At 37.8% G+C, this 22,213-nt stretch overlaps 1 protein-coding gene across 2 annotated transcripts in view; it reads right to left on the bottom strand.

The window, feature by feature from the left end:
- The window catches only part of ARID5B (AT-rich interaction domain 5B), a 148,852-nt gene that overhangs the window by 46,237 nt on the left and 80,402 nt on the right, over positions 1 to 22,213 (bottom strand). The window lies entirely within an intron of this gene.

The following is a 22,213-nucleotide window of genomic DNA, read 5'->3' as shown; positions in this document are numbered from 1 at the left end:
CACTCCATTAAAGAAAATATTTGAAATATTTCCATTCACACTTGAAACATATACATTAACATTTGCTCCCAAATCCATTACAGATAAAGATATTGTTCTAACACTGTTTAAATTTCAAATATATCCATTTTGTGCTCTTGAGCAGTGATAATTGACTGAAGCTGAGCGAATAATTCATAACAAATCATGTATTTGACTAATTTAGCCTCCTTTTCAGCTTATGGCATGTTCATGAGCAAACTGCTATTTCCTTGAAGATGTTTATTCATAGTTATTTCTACTGCAGTTTTTAAAAATACTCTGCAGTTTGATTATGAACAGTTTTCTGAGAGAATTGGATATTCAAGATGTGTTGGCTGGTTGTGACTGATCAGATAATTCACACAATTTTTTTTCCTGATCCCTGACTGGATGAGAAATTTTGGCATGAATACTCACGTATATATGTGAATGGAAAATTTGGTTTCTGGGAATACTCGCGCACATGGTTTTGAAATTTACTTTCTGCAAATATTTATGCCAGTGAGATCTGATAACTTGAGTGGTCACAGAAAGTCAACACGAGCAAAACAAATGAAAGTGAAACTTTGAACAAATAGTTAAAGAAAACTGATGGCACTTATTTGTGACCATTCTAGTCAATGTGACCGGCCTTCTGTCCAAAAATGAATCTGGGAGGCTTGAAATACTATCAGTTTAAATAAAACCCATTTTTGCTGTAAACTTTACAACATATTCCTCTTTATCTACCTGGCTGTGTGTTATTCTCTCCTCTAGCTAAGGGAAGGGAGCAAACCCAGACACTGAAATGCCACTCGAACCCTTGGCAGAGTGCAGCGCACACGCATCAGCATGGTGTAATATATCTTAAGGGTTGAAAGGTGCTTGGAACCTCTCAGGAAGTGCACACCACAATGAACCCTGAACACACAGCCCAAATCCAAAGGCTTCAGTTTCAGCTCTGAACGTCACTGTACTAAGTTGTGAGATTTTCAAATTGGGATCTAGGCAGATTCTTTCTTAAAGCTACGGTGACCGGATAGCAAGTGTGAAAAATCGGGACGGGGGTGGGGGGTTATAGGTGCCTATATAAGACAAAGCCCCAAATATCAGGACTGTCCCTATAAAATTGGGACATCTGGTCACCCTACTTAAAGCCCTTAGCTTCTGCACACTTGGAATCCAATTCAAACTTCAGTTACAAATAAAATGTATTCCATCAGGTCATTCTCATCCCCATCAACAAGTTACCACACAGTTTGGAACAATGCCATACCACTGGAGATCTCTGCTACACAGGGTCAGGCATTAGGATAATAGCTGGGCTGAAGTTCAGGATGCATGTGCCTTGACAGTGCTGTGTGGTAAAACTTGCATAGCACCTGCTCACAATATGAAAGGTTCAAACCTGCTTGTCTGGGCCTTGATTCAGCAAGGTACTTAAAGGCATATGCTTCTTTTATGCATGTGAGTACCCCCCACTGAAGTCAATGAAATTACTCATGTGCTTAAAAGTGGACCCTGGTCTTCAAGATTAAAGTTTATTTCAAGTTTAGTAGTTCATCAAGAGGATTAAATTCACTTACAAAACGTGTATCTATAAAAAGAAGTTACCTTCACAGTTACAATTGTGACTCAGACAGGAATCTAAAACAGAGCAGGGAAAGACTGCACTGGAGAATGCTACTTCAACTGCCAAGGTCTGCCAGACATTTCAGGTATGTCCAGGTAAAACACACCCACCTGTGCTGCAAAATGTAGCAGGCATGAGCTAACATTCCATAGATTTCACTGGTATGCTAATGGGCAATGGCCACAGATGAAGTAAAGTACCCATGGCAAAAGTCTTAACACCTTAGATCTATTACTTTCACATGCATTTAATAATTTTGCTGGCCACTTTTGCTAAATTAACAGAGAGAAAGGGGGCCTAATTCATCACTCTGTTATGCCATTTTGCAGCAGTGTGATTTCATAAACTGAGTGGAGAACCAGACCATTGTTTCTTAAAATCTGATTTTCTCCCTCACAACCCATCTGCTCTTCCTACTTGGTCATGCAATGAAGTCATAACACTGGCCAGAAGTCTGATACCATGGACACAGGATTATGACTACACTACAGAATCAAGCAAGAGGTGCAGATGAAGAAAGGTCTAATTCAAACACAAATATTTGTAATAGTAAAACAATAAAAGGGAAGTATAACAAATTACTGATAAAGTAAATGGTATATGTATAGTATGAATGATCTTGTTTTTCAGTTCACTACTTCCTGGTAGTAAAGTCCTGTATTCCTGATTAGATGAAAAAGCATGAAATGGAAATAGCATGAATGTCAACAGTTACACAAGCCATAATGACAACCATCCCTTGACAACTCTCCCCATACAGGAAAATAGCTTATTGCCACTTTAGCTGTAAATTCTCAGGAGAAATTATTTATAGGGATCTGCTCAGAGATGGGAACACTTTTTTACTGTGTGTGAGGCGGGATGAGATTTGGCAGCACAGTAAAAATCATACACACAGATTGCGAGAGAGTATTTCACACAGTTTTGATATCAGAGGTCAGTGCCTATGGGAAGATCATGGATACTTAACTCACGTGATCAAAAATTTTGCCACATGGCAGGAAACAAAAAGACAGCAAGTCATTCATTGACTCTGGGGTGGGGAAGCAGAGAATGTGGACTACTTATCTCCTTGCCATTGAGTGGAGAGGGAATGCACTCCAGGGGACATTCATCTCCACTTATCGCTTTCTCCTTCCTTTGGAGTTAATGTTAGGACGGGAGATAGCTTTCATTCCCACCAGAGTCTCTACTGGGGTCCTGCCAGTAGAGGCTCCTGACGAGAAGCTCTCTATAGTCACATCCCCCATCTTCCGGAGCCATACCCATCCACTTTTTGTGCTGCACTGGCAAACTCCTTCCATAATGACAATCAAACAAAAGAAACATTGCACAATTCAGCTCTTGGTAAGTTTATCAGTGCAAAAGGAAACGTTATGTTCATAAATTTCTGACACTTTTTTCCTCTGTCCAAAATGCACACAAAACCATGTTTTAAAAAGAAAATTAGGAGTTAGTCCTTATCACGACCAACTAGCTCTTGGTATCTTGAAAATAAGATTTAAACATTCTGTCCTTCTAGCTAGCCCACCTTCTTCCAGACTTTGGCTGAACATTATATAGCTTTAGAAAATAAATCACAACAAATGCCACAAGAGTTTTTATTACATAGACAGACTACAATTGCCCCATATTATATGTGGCACAACAAAAGAGGGCCAAATTATCTGATGGTGTAAACTGGCATAGCTTCATTGACTTCACCTAAAAATTTGGCCCAGTGTCTGTTAGGCCCAAAGCTGACTTTTAATAGAACTGCCACAGACTGTCATGATACACATCAAAGCTCCAAAGTTCCTGTTACCGTGAGTGAAATATATGTGGCCCTGTGCTCTGCCTCCTTCCACATCCTTATGAGGGTGCAGTGCATAGGGGAGCAAAATGGTAGAAAAAAATATATGTTGGAGCCTCCACATGGAGGACAGTGCTACAGGCTGCTTCCTCCACATGGTTACCTCTCTCCCTCCCACTATTCAGAAAAAGGAGACCTGGTAAGGGTGTAAGAGAAGCCACACTTAGTAGCATGTTCTCAGGAGAACTATAGGAAAAGGGGGGCATCAAGTTAAGGCTGATCAAAGCAGCATGATAATTCCGGTGTGCCCTGGGACCTTTACTCCCCCCTGCCCAGAAGGCCACAGATTGGGCCAACACCCGATAACACACTTCCTGGCCCTGCTGTACTGTAGTAGCTGATGGGAACTGTGGCGGGAAAGTCCCTTTGCATGTCTGGCCAGGAAACTGCAGGATCAGAGGCGGAGCCACAGATCCCCTACCTCCATTGGCCCAACCCACTGTAATACTGCAAGTTCATCAGACTAAAAGAAGAAAGCATCAGGTTCATACCTCACAGAGCCATGGGCTTCATTGTGTTAATTTGTTCCTCTCCATGCATGTTTGCACATAAGGGAAAGTACCAGCCATGGATTTTAAGAATTATTAAATAGCATATTTGAACTTTGGAACTATTATAATGTATTCAGTAAATGCTATGCACCAAAGGACTGTTTCTCTCTGTATACTGAGGCAACAGAGCTATGATACGATTATGTACTACATTTATGTACTGTTAAAAGTCTGAGCCTTATACAAACCAGACTAGTACACACCTAAGCTCTCAATCTTTCATTTCATTTTCATTTCCCCAAGATACTGGAGGGATCTCATGGCACCGTGTGGGTACAGCCGCGCTGGAATGTAGGTACAGACAAAGGGATGGCAGCATGCCATGTTGGCCTGACTGGGTTTTGTAGGATAGTGTTACAGTTTAAAATATTTTTGGACACTGATTATAATCACAAGTCCAACTAGTTGAATCCTCGTGATAATACTGTTCTCTGGATTCATGTATTTTGACTGACATAAAAGACGTGTTGTTATAGGGAGGGTGAGAAAAAGCGGCTTTTGCTCAGTTGAGATCCAGCAACACTGGCATTGTGTCAAAATTGGTGCTGCAGCCAAGAGTCTTTAATGAGAGTGGAATGTATTACCTCATTTGTCATACCTGGATCACTTACGCATGCTAAGTCCAAAATAACCTTGGACTTTGCTGGCTGCTCAACAAACCATGTAAGTAAACAGTCCTGTAGTAATGCCTAAAACATGTACCCTTTCTTGATCACTCTACATTACTTATTCTAGCGAATGTCTAAGCAATTGTAATGCCCATGATCAAAGTCCCAGACTTTTTCAGGGCTCTCTGATCTGCATAACTATTTCCTGATATGACTTCTCATCCTGGCCTCTAGGTCTTAACTGTTTCTCAGAAACACTTAAAAAGAACAAAAAAGCCTATCACCATTTCCTTAAAAGAGGAGTGTGCTGGGGTAGCTGTTCTGCATTTCTGCTTCTAACTTGTAGTGCCATACTGCTTCCTGTGGCTTGCGGAATTTATTTCCTTGTTATTGTTTTGTGGAAGGATTGGGATGGAGCAGAGGCAACGGTACTTTTGCCTACAGCAAAGATGATTAGCCATACCAATATAGAAACCAAGTGACTTTGTAATAATATTGAGGGCCACAGTCAAATAAGGGGAGGAGGAAGATTTGGACATCAAGCATGGGACTGAAGGGGTGATTTAAAACTGAACCTTGCAAAGTTCTCAGATGCACTCAAGCCTTGAATCCCAGAAACCCCCAGGGCTGATCAAGCATACCTGAAGGGGGCAGACAGTCACACACAGATTAGCCTGGCAAAACCTAGCTCTTCGCTGAAGAATATTATTACATGTTGCACCTTTTAAAACATAATTACTAGAAAGCCAACCACCTTACTAAAGAAGGATCCCTACCATTCACCCCTCATACAAGGGAGCTTCTAGCATCCTACAGTATCTGGAAGATAAGAATGAACATATCGCTGTATTTAGGTGAAGTCTCAAAAGCTAGCCTAGGATTAGATTATCTCTGATGCTATTTTGGACTCATAGCTGCCTCCTTGACTTCCTCCTCTTCTTGGCCTTCTCTTTTTATATCTCTCACCTCATCCCCAGTCCCTGTTCCACATCCCAAGTTACAGGTTTTGCATTTAATTTTTGAAAAGTCCATGTATTAGCTCCTGCCTCCTGGAAGCAGCACCCACTGCACACAGATTGATAAAAGCATAGCTTCTGATGAGCTGAGCCCATGTCAGGAGGAGAGGGCAAGCAGTCAGCACACAGCATGGCGTTGTGCAGATGGGGGTGAAATGAAAGTGGACCACAACACAAGGCAAAGGCTCAAATGTCAGGCTCAGGTGGAAAATCAGACCCTAGTTTAGAAAAATCTCAATCATTTTGATTTGGGGAAACTTTTCTATAAACCAAGATACAGGGCCTCATCCTGCCCCCCACCCCACCCGCCATGGAAATCAATGGCAAACTCCTACTGATTTCAGTGGGAGCCAGACTAGGCTCCTACCTTTTTCAATATAGAGATTAATATTAACCCTTCTAACACAACCTTCAGAACAATATTTCCCTTTATAACAGGATAACTGCTATTGCTATAAACACTAGTCCATATTTATATATCTGTACACACACACACACACTCAAGATAGACATATTCTGAGTCTCCAAAAGTTTTTAATACTAAAGTATTATTTTCATGTTTTTCTAATCCAAGGACTTGCTCATTCTTTTCTGTAATTTATATACACTGTGGACTTATAATGGAACATGTCAGAATAAATCTAAAAACTATTGTGGACTCGATATCCTTGAGAGAGGCACTAAACATCTGAACAATTTTCTAACTCATAAGTATACAGAGTGTACTTGTGTAACCATGTCTAAAGGTTTTGTTTTGGAAATGAGATATTCTATTCTCAATGTGGAGAAAATCAATTTGCTGCCTCTCTAAAGAAAACATTCCTCATTTGGAAATAAGTGGAACAGACACTTTTTAGTGGGGATTAATATGGAGACATTTGACTTGTTGCAGATTGAATTTGGGTTTCCCTTTCCCCCTCCCCAGACTACGACTTAAAAAAAAGCAAAGACCACCATTGTGTGGATGACTATTTTAATTATTTTGTTAAAAACAGAAACACTGGATGTATTGCACATATCATACTAGATAATTAAGGGCCTGATTTTGCAGAAGACTGAATGTTTTCAAATTCCACTGAACACAATACAAATTGAAGGCACTGAACCGTGCAGGATCAGGCGCTTGGACTAATTTTCTTCTCTGCTATATGGCTAGAGTTCAAAACTTTTGCTATAAAGGCTTCTTGCTTACTTTTCGCTATGTTAGCATTTAAGAAAAGGGTGAGTTTTTGGAATATTCACAACAAGAAGATGGACATTAAAGGTTAAGGCCCTGATTCAACAAAGCACTGAAGCACACACCTAACTAGTATATAGGTAGTTCTATTGGACTTCACTTGGACTAGTCACCATGCTTAAAGTTAAGCACATGTTTAACAGCCTTGCTGAATTGAATCCTACATCCAGTCCAATAGGATTACATTTGTGAGGAAGGGGAGCAGGATTTAGCCCACAAAGAAGAAGCTATCAGACTTAATTATAAAGTAGGGCATGTCTGGACTGTGGTAGAGTATCTGACCCTTGTTCATTAAAGTTTTTCTTTCCCCCAATGTGAAACTGACTTTTAGCCTCCACACCCACAAACTTCAATGGACACTTCTGTATGTTGCCTCCAATTACAGTGGACTCTGAACTCGGTATCAGACAAAACTGTATGCAGATCACAGTACTTGCAAAAGAAAATCTGACTCTTTAGAATATTCTGTGTTAAAAACCAGGGCAAAAGGGTGAACAGGAACAACTGATTATGTAATAGCCAAGACAAAGGGACTGCAAACACAGCAGCGACAAGTGACAGTGCACTGCAAACCCATGTAAATCAACTAATCTCATCCAAACTGGGCAAAACACACCATGTACCAATAGCAACTAACTTCTCATTAGGAACCTTTACAAAATAAAAGACAAACAAGAACATACAGCACATGTTAAGGAGGTTTTCCTGGCAGCATTTCCTTCTATTCCTGACAAAAACTAGCATTCATTAAACTGCTCTCTAGCAGAGTCAGCACTACTCAATGAAGACATGACCTACTTACCTTGATAATAAGATAGCTACATACCCAATCATTCCCACACAGATAGAAAGATTAGACAGATTGGATGAGCTGACAGACAGGTAAGAAATGGGCATTGTATAAGAACCTAAATAGATACATAGAGATTCACACAAGAGGAGTAAAAAGGAATGTTTCTAGGAACCTTGGTTTTGGGATTGATAGTGAGAGCTATGAAGCCATGAACACCTTACTGCTCGCATGTGGAAATGACAAATAAGTTATTTAAGACAATTATTTCATTACCCATTTGTATCACATCACTGTGGCAAGTAAAACTGCTTTACTTTAAACATAAGAATGCTATGGGTTCAGTTTCTCCCTTTCCTTTTCTCAGCACCCTACCACTGCACTGGGATGTCATTATAATTTGCTAGAGACACTCACATTGGATGAGGACGCAAGCAGCGAGATTAGCAGGAACTATGGTGTGTACTCCATTCTTGAGATCTATATGTAACTTCCATTAGAATGAATAGGGCGAAAGGAGATCAGGTGGAAAATGCACCCAGACAGCAAAGGTGGGATTTTCCAAAGCGCTCAGCCTTGGCCTAACCCTGCCCCTATTGAAGTCATTGGGTTACTGGTGAACATTATACTCTAGGTGCACAGTATCACCACTGTGCAACATTGTGATCAACTGAAAAATTATTATTGGGGCCACAATGATCACAATTTTTCTCTAGCTGCTTTACAAGCCGAGTTCTAAACAATGTGTCATTTATGTGAGTTCATGCTGGTGGCACCAACATTCTGCCTTCTTTTCAGCAATTTTCCAGACCCACATTTCTTTCCAGTAATCTTTCTATATCTAGATATGTATATGACCCTCTTACGATAGCAGTGGTTCTCAACCAGGGGTATACGTAACCCTGGGGGTACATCAACTCATCTAGATATTTGCCTAGCTTTACAACAGGCTGCATAAAAGCTCTAGCTAAGTCAGTACAAACTAAAATTTCATACAGACAATGACTTGTTTATACTGCTCTATATACTATATGCTGAAATATAAGTACAGTATTTATATCCCAACTGATTTATTTTATAATTATATGGTAAAATTAGAAAGTAAGCAATTTTTCCATAATAGTGTGCTGTGACCCTTTTGTATTTTTATGTCTGATTTTGTAAACAAGTAGTTTTTAAGTGAGGTGAAACTTGGGGTATACAAGACGAATCAGACTCCTGAAAGGGGTACAGGAATCTGGAAAGGTTGAGAACCACTGTCCGATAGTATCCCTATACCTAACAAGTATTCTGAGTTAGAAATAACAATCCCTCACCCTCTCTTTGTATCGTCCCATCCAGTAGGAGATGGATCTTCATTGGTTTATAGGAGTTTTGTTTGTCTGTATGTGGGTAAGTGAATGAGTGAGTCTGCACATTGCGTGTGCTCATAGTTGATATATTTATTTTATATACGTCAAAGAAATTAGTTTTGTATTTTCAGTTCAGAAAGCAGAGGACCACAGTCATTCTTATCTCTTGCAGGAATGATTTCAATAGTCCAGGTCCAGCTCCTGTTACAGTTTGTGTCCCATTCTCATAAGCCTCCCTTGGCAGTTTTATTGAGCCCCTGTAGCATAGCTGTCATGAGAGGCCATGGTCACAGAATGAGAAATTATCTTTCAGGTAGCTAGAGCTTCGAATAGCATAACAGAGACCTTGAATTGGGTCTGCGTTCCTGAGGATTCAGAGTTGGAGCAGGGCAGAGCACTGGGGTGATGTGTCCACAGTGACCTGAGTTACTCAGCAAATAGGAAACGGTATTTTTCACCAGCTGGAGCTTTTTTCAGCGAGTGCAAGAATGGAAATAGTAACCCTAGTCCTCACCATAGCACCTGAGAGGTTTGTGGTTTTAAATATAACAGCCCTGATGGTAATCTCATTTACACTAGTGCAAACACACTGAGTTCAGCTTAATAATTGCCAATTTACACAGGTGTAAATCAGATCAGAATCAGACCCATCTTAAGCACGTAAACAAAACCCTAGACACAGTGAAATATTATTCTTTACATGTTAGTAACATAGAGCAAGTTTTAACATTAACTGTGAAGATGGTTGCGTAATGTTCTTTTGCAGTCAGTGTTGGTTCTTAGGGAATTATCTGGGTGGATTAAACAGAAACACTATTAAACAGTTTACACATTTCCATGTGTTTCTGATGTCTAACTATAGCCCTTGTTTGTCTCCATCTACAGAACTGTTTTATACCACATGGTATGCATATTTCAGCATCCAGCATTATTAACTCACGACCAACTGTCAGTTGATCATTATCTAACACATGGGGTCTCCAAAAAATCCTTATTTGGGCAAAATCAGCCTTCTCAACCACTCTGCCTATATTTTCCCTCAGAAGAACTTTATTTGGATTATTATTTGCTGTCAATGGAAACTCAGAGGTTACATATGTAGAAATTTGCAGACAGGGAAATAAATCCTCACTGAGTTTAAACACTTAGTTGATATTAAAACCATCTCCAGCTTTGTTAGTTTAAAGAAAACTCTCAGTTGCCCTCTAGTGTTACATGAATGTCATGCAGAATAGCAGCAAGAGAGGGGAAAATATACACAAATGGTACAATCATGTTAAAAATATGCAGGGATGAACATTTTCAAGAATATTTCAAGATCACAGAACTTATCCTAATTTAATATGACGTGATTTACTGTACTGATAATATTTCTTATAAAGAATGAGGGGGAAGTTCTAACTTTGTGGAAATTACAATTTTTTCTTTGAAACACAATGCTTGGATTATATTTACCACTATAATTGCAGTGTATGGCACAGTGATTTTATGAGTTAGAACCTCTGAAAAGAAATCACAATACCTACTGCATTCTATATACCATAGTTCATTCATAACTAAAAATAGACTGGTGTATAACCTGATTCAGCTATTATATGAACCTAGGGAACACGTGAGTCTGTAGAATTCCCTAGCACAGAAGAGAAGTTGAGTTTGCAAAAGAATCAGTTTGTTTCTGAAAATGGACAACATATGTAAAGATTTAATATACAAAACCAGGTGTATATATAGTATATATCTTCATATGTACCCATTTTCATCCTATACAAAGCAAAAATACCATATACAGCCTGAAACTATAAATTTAATAATAGATTACCAAATTAAGTCTGCACAATCACTTCATTAAAAAAAAACATTTCAATGTAAAATACAGCTGTAGGGGTTTGGACAATTTCCTGCATAACAGGCCCATCCCTGAAATGTAAATAACACCGGTATTAAAACAAACCAATAAGGGTACATCAGGAAAAAAAGAGTACATGAAAACATAAATGCACTTTCCAGCCTATCCTGCCAAATCTTTATTTAATTTGAGTGCTGCTTTGATAAATCACTATTGCTTCAGTCAGGTTTTTTTTTTTTTAAATGTCCTGTTATTCTTAACACAACTCCAGGGCTGATTAAATCTTAACATTTGAAATATAACAAACCAACAGAGTTTTGCAATTAGAATTATTCACTTATTTCCTGTGTATCATCAGCATTCCTGAAAGAATGTTGCTATAACATTAAACAACAGTGTGATCTTTAGAAATACATGATTTGCTTGTTCTGTTTTTTTCCAATACAATTGTGCAACTTTAAAATCCTCTTCTTTCCCAATTCCTTTCTCTCAAGCGTATGCCCTTGATAGTGACTTATAATGTTTATAAAAAACAAGTTTGAGGATTTTTTTTTTTAAAACTTAAAATCCACTACAATATTACTCAATGGTTACAGATTTAAAAAAGATAAATATAGCTCTATTTGGGAATGGAAATCCATAAAAAGTTAATTATAAGGATTTCTCTTTTCAGTTTGACAAGACAGAAATGCCACAAGAAGTACATATGGCAATTCAAAAAATATAATCAGGGAAAAGGCAAAATGAACATTTGAAAGACGAATAGTTTAGATTTGCATAATCTGATATTTATGTAGCACATTCTTTCCAAATGGATTGCAGTGTTCTTCAATTTTTAATCGCTCTCAGCATACAGATTATAGGTATAGGAATCACTTTTTCCATCAATAAAGTGCAGCCACCTCTGGGGTAAAATGGGGAATTTGTTTAACAGCATACAGCAACACTACACAACCACGTTAGGACAGGCAAAATTACATGCCTGAAACTAGAGTGGGAATTCAGGTATGTATCCAGGCCCTGATCATAAATGAATTCTGTATGGGTCACGGGTGGAGCTCTGCACACTTTGCAGAGCCTCAGTGGAATTGACTAAAGGATCCAGGTTCCTCAGGGTAAAGCTGGTCTCTTACCATGTATTTACAAACTGGTGGATAGTTCCTAGGGGCCTCAATTTCCACCAAGGCCCCTAAGTATTACTGCAATAATACGTATATAATTACCTTATTCTAAATTCCAATTTGGCCAGACACAAGGGTTAATACCCCACGCCTTGTGAAAGATGCCATGGGATTTTTAATGACCACAATGGGTAAGAACCTCACGTTAACATATCATCTGGAAGGACCTCAGCACAGTGTTTTAACACCATCCTGGGACAATGATTCTGTTCTGACAGAAGGAATCACAGTACCCGCAAATTAACCAACTATGTATCTGGGTTTTCCCACAAAGTCTCCCATCCAAGTGCTTATATAGCCTGATGCTGCTTAGCTTAGGAGACACGACAAAAGTCACAGCTTAGAGAGAATAAACACCAGCAGTGTCTATGTAGCTACTTTTCACTAGCTTCAAACAGCTCGAGCCAATCCATAAGAAATGAGCACCAGACTTCCATGTATCGTATTAAGAAGATATGGACTTCTGCTGAGATGAATATCAAGATTCATCAACTCAAGAGGTAAATATTGACTGAGGCAAGCAAAGGTCAATACTGGTCAATATTTACTCAAGACACATTAAATCTAGACAATGTTACATACATTCTGAATGGCTATCAGAAATCTCTTCAAGTCTTCATTATGGCTAAGGATTTCAAAAGTGTAACCACGTTTCCTTTTAAATCAACATTCTAAATGAAGAAGAAGTTAGAGACAGGAGCGCCACCGGCGGAAGGTCCCGCCGCGGAAATACCGCTGCAGTCGCTGCCCTTCAAATCGCAGTGCCCAAGTCGCTGCCCTTCAAATCGACCGCCTAGGTCGCCTAATGGGTTGCGCTGGCCCTGGTTAGAGAGAGACTATTATTCATCTAGTGCAAAGTGAATTATAGCTTTCACTGACCACAGCTGTAGCCAGAGCAGAGGCACATACAGTATTTACATATGCTATCTGTCTGGTTTGCATTCCAAATGTCAGTATTACTGACCTCTGAGGATATGAACAATAAAAATTTACTGATTCATCACACAACATTATTTCAGACAACTAGGATTTTCTTCTTGGGTAGGAATGTACCCTGCTCCCCTCCCAAATATACATAAATTCAGGCTGAAACTTTATCTCAGGGTTCTGCTTCCCATGAGCAAACTACTTTGAGGATGCTGTCAATCAAAAGCTTTGGGGGAAGTTAGTTATAGCCTTATTATTTACTGTTGCAAGTATATTAGTCCTAATATTTATCTAAGGTTTCAAGCTTACTCTCTCATTTCTGAAAAATTGAAACCTGGCCATTTTTGTTTGAAGCCACAGTGTACTCAACTAGCCTACCACGGAGTAGGAATGTTTAAAATAGAAATTCCAAATAATTTATAATGATTAGATTAGATTTTCAGAGGCGCTTGAGGAAACTCTTCACCCAAATCCCATAGAATTTCAATCGGATTTGGGATCCTACCTCCCTTAGGCACCTTTGAAAATGCCAGCCAAAGTAAACAACAAATGAGTAGTTCCTCCTTCTCTTTCATTCATCCAGATTCAAGTACCAAAACATAGTAATGAACACCCATTTTCAACTTTGTGTCTATTCAAATGTAGTATACGGTAGATCCTATGACCACTGATGTCAATGTGCTTTGGATCAAACACTAATTGTTTTATTCCATTCACATTCTTATTTTGTTTTGTATTCATCCCACTCTTCTCTCTCTAGTACCTTTCCTCTCTATTGGTGAATGGGGTGATTTTACTTTGCTGTGAAATCAAAATGAAATCAGCTATACCCCACACCTTTGTTCAGGGCTGATCTACACTACAAAGTTAGGTTGGCTTAACTAGATCACGCAGAGCTATGAAAAATTTCAAACTCTGTGTGATGGTATGTGCTACAATGTTATGGGTTGCACCGCTGCAGCTGTGCCTCTGTAGTGTTTCTAGTGTAGATATAGCCACAGTGAGTAACAACAGTGTTCTGTCATTCTGAATCTTCTTCTTCAGGCTTGGTGAGACCAAAAAAATTCTGGAAAGGTGAGACTCCAAATGTGCACAGTTCTAAACTTCAGTGATGGTGTAAGCTTAGATGTATAAGATTCACTGTTTCTTATAAAGCAACTTTAAGTCTTAGCAAAGAACTAAAACATATCTGCTTCTGAAATAATATGGAATCCATAAAGTGGACCTGAAGTTTAAATTCAAATATACATTTTTTAAAAATCCAGAAAATGCTTTTCTAAACCAGGAGATAGATCTGCAACTTAAAACTTGCAGTAATATCATATTTTAGAACTTTAATAAATAATGATTTTACCTTGATTACAAAATAATATCCTGCCATGAAACCCCAGAGAGTAGAGGTAGGAAATCATTTGACAAAAATTAATGTCACACTTTTCATAGAACTAAGCATTATAATTATTAGTGAAATACACTTTTCAAACTTGTTAACACAAAATTAACAATTACATACATCACTTAATTTTATAAGTGCGTATCTCTTGAAGAACCCACTAGCTAACCAGGCCTAGTTCAGTTTTAATATATACATGCAGTACTTGTAGCATGGAGGGGATATAACTATGTCAGTGCTGGCACTGTAAACCCTGAAATGGCAAGTGCTATTAAACTGAGATGTAATCATGTTGAAAGGGAAACATTGACAAACAGCAGACAATTGAGAAGAAAATACAGTGTGCTTGTGTTCTACTACATGTGCTTCAAAACCTTATATAACTATTCATTGTCTATTTCATCTGGCTATGGTCCCGGTTTGCTCTATTCTATGCTATACTAATTTTACAATAATAAACTATTACACAAGCTTTATGCAATCATGCATAGGAAACAGTTGTGGAAGACATTACATTTGATTATCTTTCTACCAAAGACACCATCTTGAAATTAAACAATAGCCTGGTAGAAATGTATAGGAGTTAAAAGGAAAAAAAGAAATGGATCTTTACTAAAAATTAGAAATAATGTTAAATCTCAGAAGTGCAGCCTTTAAAAACAGAGATCTCCCCCGTCCAAAATTCACACTCCAAACCCTCCATGAATATACTACGGATAAATACCTCTAAACTGACAATATTACTTGAGAGTCAGCATTGTACTATACCATATTGAGTTGATGACAATTAGTGATGTTGGAAATGTAAATATTTGTTATACACCACCTTTAGGTAAAAATGAAGCAAGGCAGTTTACAAAGAGAAAAGGAATGTGTGAAATAGTTTGGGTTTAAAAAAATTATTTATTTATTTATTTATTTATGCTTCGGCATGAATCAACATGAACTGATGAGATGCCTAGGTTAACAGTTGTCTGTACCAACAAACCTTTGGACAGTTGCTAGACGGTTACTGCAAATAGAAAAAATGTAACAAAGGAAGTTATAGATATGCAAAGATAAGGTCCAAAACAGCGATTTCAGGTACTGCATTTGCCTATGGAATTATCTTGGAATCTTCTACTAAACCTGGAAATGAACATTAATCACACTGGCTCAGAATTGTTATATTTAGTCATGGAACGGTGCCAAAAAAACAATACTGATCTATAGTATCACTGACATATTTACATCTAATATCTCATCAACCATTAAAGCCAGAAATAAATGTCTTTTACCATTGGAAAGTGTGGAATTCTCACATCTCCCAGATATAAACGATTTAGTTCTGGCCAAACTTAAAAATCATAGTATTTTGATTACCATCTTGCTTCCACCACATACTTCGATTACAACATTTTAGCAGCTAATCTCTCAAACCACTAAATCTAGTAAACCAATATTTTATATGGGCCCCAGGGGCACTACCACAATGCAAATAGCCACAATTCTTGCCAAAAGCTGAGATTCAGCTTTCAGAGGACATAGGGTCTTATTCTGCACCACTGAAACCAATGGAACTTTTGCATTGACATCAGTGAGAGCAGGATCAGATCCAGGTAGCCTTAATGCCACATTTTGCTCTAAATTACATTGGTGTAAATCCAGAATTACTTCATAGACTCCTGTAGAGCGCCTTTTGATTTACATGAGAGAATCTGATATCAGAATCTCAAATCAGCCATAGTTTGTATTCCCCTGAGCTGCCACTGTGCCTTGTGGGAGTTGTTATTTCAGTACCTCATGCCCCAGGTCTCCTCTGTGGGTAGGGCTCCTTTGCCAAACTAACTCTCCCATGATGTACCATGTCAGCTCACCAACAGGGGAGACTGTGGAATATCATGGAAGATGTAGTCTAGTCAGGCAAACCAGCCCACCTGAACTACAAGCTCCCATGAGGCCCCACAGCAGCCAGGTGAACACAGATTATTGTTGAAATGACTGAACATGAAACCTTTCAATGCAGTTGGACAAACTAAACTATTTTGATTTGGTCCAACCCAATCCCAAATGAAATGTTTCATTTCAGTTTTACTGATGAAAAATAGAAGCATTTCAGCAAAACTGAAATGCCCTGTGGAAAAATTTGTTTTTGGGGAAATAGCATTTTCCATAAAAGCATTTTGGTGGGAAATTTCCAAGCAGCTCAACTTTCAAGGTTCATGAAATAGGAGTAGCTAAACTCATGTCAGAATTAAAACAGAGGGGGTGGGGGGGAAATACCTACTGGTAAGTGGAGAATCAGAAAATGAAAGGAGGACGGTAGGGAAGGTCAAAGTCCCATAGCGTGGTTTATTTATGTGTTTAGACTTGGGTCTAAAGAGCCCCCCGAAACCACCAGAATTTTGAAGTGTTGAAGGCTGTCCAGCTGCAGGTGGGATGTGGCACGTAGGGTGCTACAAAGCCTCCCCCCCACAACTGACGAGGTCTTTTGTTTTGTTTACTAACAGACTCAGGCCTCATTTCATGGTGTGTAGATGAAATCCTATATCTTGTTTAGACTGTCTTTTTATTTGGATGAAAAGACGAATTGGATATTTGTTATCTCAAGACCTCCCCATTTCCATGAACATTAACTTTTGGACCCAAATATGCAGCACAGCCTTAATGACTTTCCTTAACTCACCTGAAATGGGAGCTCACATTTCTATTCATTCATCTCAGCCCCTCTTGCTCTCCAGAATATTTTTTGCTGGTTGCTAGGCAGCTATTGTTGAAAATATGCATGAGGTATTAATTGACTGAGCACTTAAAAATTCTTTAAAATTGAGAACATCACCATACCTAAAATAGGACATTTCCTTAGATCAGACAACTCCAGATACAATGTTGGGAATGTTGATGGCTGCAGTGTGTCAGGGGCTGGATGAGTCTCGAGAATTATTCTCACACAGTACACGTCGCAGAAACAAACAAACCAAAAAAATTAATAACCTCATTCTATAACAGAGCCTTATTCAACAGATAAATTGCTTCATGTCTTGTTAATCTTTTTGCTTATTGTAACTTTGTTTACAATGTTCCATACTTTTCCTCTGACATGTGCATTTCATATTTTCATTTTTTAAGCCACAGATGACTTTGGGCTCCTCTGTTATTACAGTTAATTTTAGAACTTGCTGAACATATCAGCCAATTATCTTCTAAACCCAAAATGGAACCAGCAAGTATTCTTATTTGCTTCACTTCAAAGAGATACTGTAGCCTCATTGCTGATGCCAAGTGCTCTGTGCTTCTTACCAGTAAATGCACATTTCATTTTATAGAGTTTTTTTTTTCCAAAAAAACATTCCAATGTCATGATCAAGCTCGAAAGACAGTAAACACAGACTTCCATAAATTGACTCTAACTTCTAAACTAAACAACTGAAACGATTTGCAGCTAGGTAGGTTTTTTAGTTTTTATTTTATAATAAACCCCTCTCTGTCATAACTAAACATACACAACAGACATCCAACATAATTACAGAAAGTGTTTCATAATTACCACCACCAAAAAACCTTAAAGAGCTATAATTTTTGATAAATCAGTCAATTGATTGTAGTCCATTCTGATACAATCTAATAAGGATAACTACATTGCTGATACTTGAATGTGTTATTCTGCTACAAAAGGTTGAGGGAAGAGCTTAATTATTTTATTAAAGATATTCTTTCTGCTTTTCAAACTTTGATTTTTCACCCATAACTATTATAAAATAGGCCATGGGCCTGTTTTGGTACATTTCAATAGAGCCAGTACAGTTAGGGCTGCAAGATCATGACGTACATTCCATGTTGTGCTTAATTTTACCATTGAAATGAGAAGCAAAACCATCAATGCTTACTTAAAGTACACATACCACATTATAGTAAGGAATAGTTTTCACCGTTATAGGAACTTTTATTTATTCCCACCTTCCCTGCTTCTTTCACTGTAGCCTACTGTAATAGCAAGTCTGAAATGAAACCCACTTTGGGCTCCAACAATGCTGAAAGCTTCCTTATAGCAGTACCCTGTCATTGTGACAACAGCTGTTGTTTGTGTATGTCGTCCTCATTGACATGGTTATTACAATTGCCCCTTTCAGTTTCTTTCTTACCCTTTCTGTGGGTTGAAGCCACCAGTTTAAAATCAAATTCCTCCTCTTCTTGTACTCAGGTGTTGCTATTAACTGTTTGAAAGACTGTGTTAATTAACACAATCTTTCAAACTATTATGCAAAAAGTTCAGGTAACTAGAGATACGCCTAAAGGATGTATAAAGAGTCACATTAAGTCTGTATGTGATTTTGGCGCATGTTATTAGTTAACATATTTAAATGAGATGCTATCAAGTCAGCTTTTAAAATCCTGCCACAATTAAAACACAATAGGGCAGCTACAACACTTCCTATGTAGGGCTAATGTATTAGGCACTATCTGTGAAAATAAAACCCAACAACTATGCTTCAAATGTACAGATCGCTAGTACAAATTGAAAGGTATGTGTATATGTCTGAAGAAGGACAGAGCTCAGTAAGTTTTCCAAACTCCACCAAACATTGGACCACACCTGAATTTGTCTAGCTTCAGCCACTAGATCTTGTTAAAAGAACAGGAGTACTTGTGGCACCTTAGAGATTAACAAATTTATTAGAGCATAAGCTTTCGTGGACTACAGCCCACTTCTTCGGATGCTGTAGTCCACGAAAGCTTATGCTCTAATAAATTTGTTAGTCTCTAAGGTGCCACAAGTACTCCTGTTCTTTTTGCGGATACAGACTAACATGGCTGCTCCTCTAGATCTTGTTATGCCTTTGCCTGTTAAACTAAAGAGCCCCCTACTATCAGAAATCTTCTCCTCATGTCGCTACTTATAGACTGTAGCGTGCAAGTCACCGCTTAACATTCTCTTGGATAAACTAATACATTGAGCTTCTTTAATGTCTCACTTTAAGGCAAGTTTTCCAGACATCAAATCATTCTTTTAGGTCTTGTCTTAGCCCTTTCAAATTTTTCAACATCAGGTTTAGAGTGGAACCAGAACTGCACACAGTGTTCCAGTAGTGCTTCTCTAATACTATATACAGTGCTCATACCACCGGCTCAGTTTCTACTTGATATTCCCCTGCTTATACATCTAAGGATCATGTTTGCTGTCTTAGCTCCTGCATCACACAGTTGGTTATCCATCATTATCCCTATGTCCCATTCACAACAATAAAGACCAACATAGCTGCCCTGACTCACATGCAGGATGTTTGACCAATTGGAATTAGTTAAAGGACTAAGATAAAGTTACACTTATTAAAGGCCAAAAAATCATGCTTCCATTGAAGTTAATGTCAAAACTTCCATTGTTTCATTGGCATTTGGTCCTTAGTGTACAGACAGCCCTTAAAGTTTCACTGTAAAAGTTCTAATGGCTATTATAAAGCTCAGAGAAGCCAAACACCTTATTTTTTCTGCAAAAGGTAATTACTTTTTGATTTTTGTCTAGTTAATAAAATATATTCACTACTCATCCATAGAATCCAAATATGAGAAGGAACGTGTATCCACTGACTATTACTGGGAAGAGGTCGTGGTCAGAAATGCTCAGGTCTAGTTCAGGTAATGTCAGGGGAATAAAAAATAGGCTGTTGAGAGGTTCTTTTGTTTTTCGCTTGAATTATGAACCAGTCTCCATACTCCTCTCTGATCGGTTTATAACGAGTGAGTTTGGAGACTAAGGGCCTGATCCAAAGCCCACTGATGACAGTGTAAAGACTCCCGTTGAACTCAGTAGGCTAAGGATCACGTCCTTATATCCTAGTGCCTAATATCAGAGAGCAGATCATATCACAATTTTTTCAAGTGGTACATGGGTATTTTGCAAATCCTTTAAAAACTACAATCATGTCAACATGACATTTAAAAATCTGCAGAAATCTCAGTCTCTCTCCAGATCATATTACTAGGATATTTTAAAATATAAAAACTACTCAAATTTGCTATTAATTTTCTTCCTCTCTTAATATTGCTGGCATATTTAAAATATAAACTACTGAAATTTGCTATTAATTTTTTTTCCTTTGACTTCTCTCTACATTGCATCATCTCCCAATTACTGTGATTTTGCTGAGTATGCCAGTTTCTTAAAGGCCCAGCTATAAAATGTATGGACTAATTGTTGAGCAGAACTGAAGAGCTATTAAAACTGCAATAGTACAGCACTTCCAGTGGTAGTCTATTATTTCTACATGATTGGTTTTGTACAGCTCTAACTCATGCACTGAAACTCTTAGATAAATTAACTCCTTCATTTTGACATAAGTATCACAGAGAAAATTCAACATGAATGTACATTTTTCTTCAGATATTTTATATGTAGTATAGATAATTTTAATGCATGTTACTGAAGATTACATATTATTTGAATTGAGAGCAGTTTGCTGTTTTATAAAGACTATAATAAATTGATTCTGATTTCAAAATTATCCCATGTTCCTATTTCATGTTTCTCTGTCATATACATGTTGGAGTATGTGTACAGAACTTTATGAACTATAATAAACAACTCAGGCATTTCTAAATAGCTATATAAGAGTGGGTCTTAAATGTACACATTTTAAAGATTATTTTGCGAACACCAAGCTCTTTTCCCAGCTGTTTTACATTTTGAATTTCCCAATAAATGAATAACATACTAAAAAAGCAAACAAGATCTGACATTATTTAGTCTAAGTTTCTAAAATGGCGTAACATCTGTAGCTAAAAACAATTTTGAATAACTATATTTAACTATCATCAGTATTCAATTATTCAAAACTAGTTTTCTTTACAGTCCAGCTATGTGGCTTAACAATGTGGTATTCAAATGTTTCTTTTAATTGTTTCGTCCTTCCAACAACCACAATACAGCAAAATGAAAAAAAAAAATCTCATATCTCTTTTATATATATTAATGTGACAAACTCATGATCTCAGTTAAGTGCCACAACTGTTCATTAACACGCATCACAGTCACACAGTCAGTTCTGCAAGCTTTGATACCATGCCAAAATGAGGGGCTCAGCAAATGGCACTTTGACCTTTTCACTACTAACTTCAGTCTTTATTAAAATCTCTGAAACTTCAGGTCTGTTTCTTGCTTTACCATCTTTTATCTGCTTTATAAATACCTAATATTCACTCATTAAACAGAAAAATTTGCTACATTCTTATGTAATGCTAGATTCCCTTTCCACTCACAAGTGGCTTGTGAAATGCCTTTGATTAAAAAAAACTAAAGAATTCTAAATGTGCATTGCAGGCTCATTTCCAGAGCACTCAAGCATGTTGTCCAATTTTGAAAATCTATCAGGATACATGTAAATTTATCCAAGTTTCATAAGAGTCAATTTTCCCTGTTGAATTTTAAGTAACAATACATGAAATGCTCTCTCTCGCTCTTTTAAATTATGTTTGCATTGCTGAAGTCTTCAGCTTGACCATTTGTGTTGGGACAGAGACTGATTTTTTCCCCCAGCAGGGCATCCGTTGCCAACAATAGAGTCACCAAAACCACTAGCACCAAGGAGTTAAATGTTATCCCATGAGAGACAAATAGAGGCTTTGATCATTTTATGGTCATCAAACAAAGATAGTGGGGAAAATCATGCAAATTATTTTGGCTAACAGTAACTAACTAATTACAGGTAAGAAAAATCAGAACATGTTCACGAGTCATTCATGTGTTTTCATTCTTTGTGAACTTGCTGGCACACCCTGGCTGCTTCATTTCTTGCTTTAAATAAGTAAGCACTGGAAAATATGTATAGTATTTGGAACTACAGGGAATGACAT

Source organism: Malaclemys terrapin, chromosome 7 (assembly GCF_027887155.1).
Source record: "Malaclemys terrapin pileata isolate rMalTer1 chromosome 7, rMalTer1.hap1, whole genome shotgun sequence".
NCBI classification, from domain to species: Eukaryota; Metazoa; Chordata; order Testudines; family Emydidae; genus Malaclemys; species Malaclemys terrapin.
This window is presented reverse-complemented; position numbering and strand designations above follow the sequence as displayed.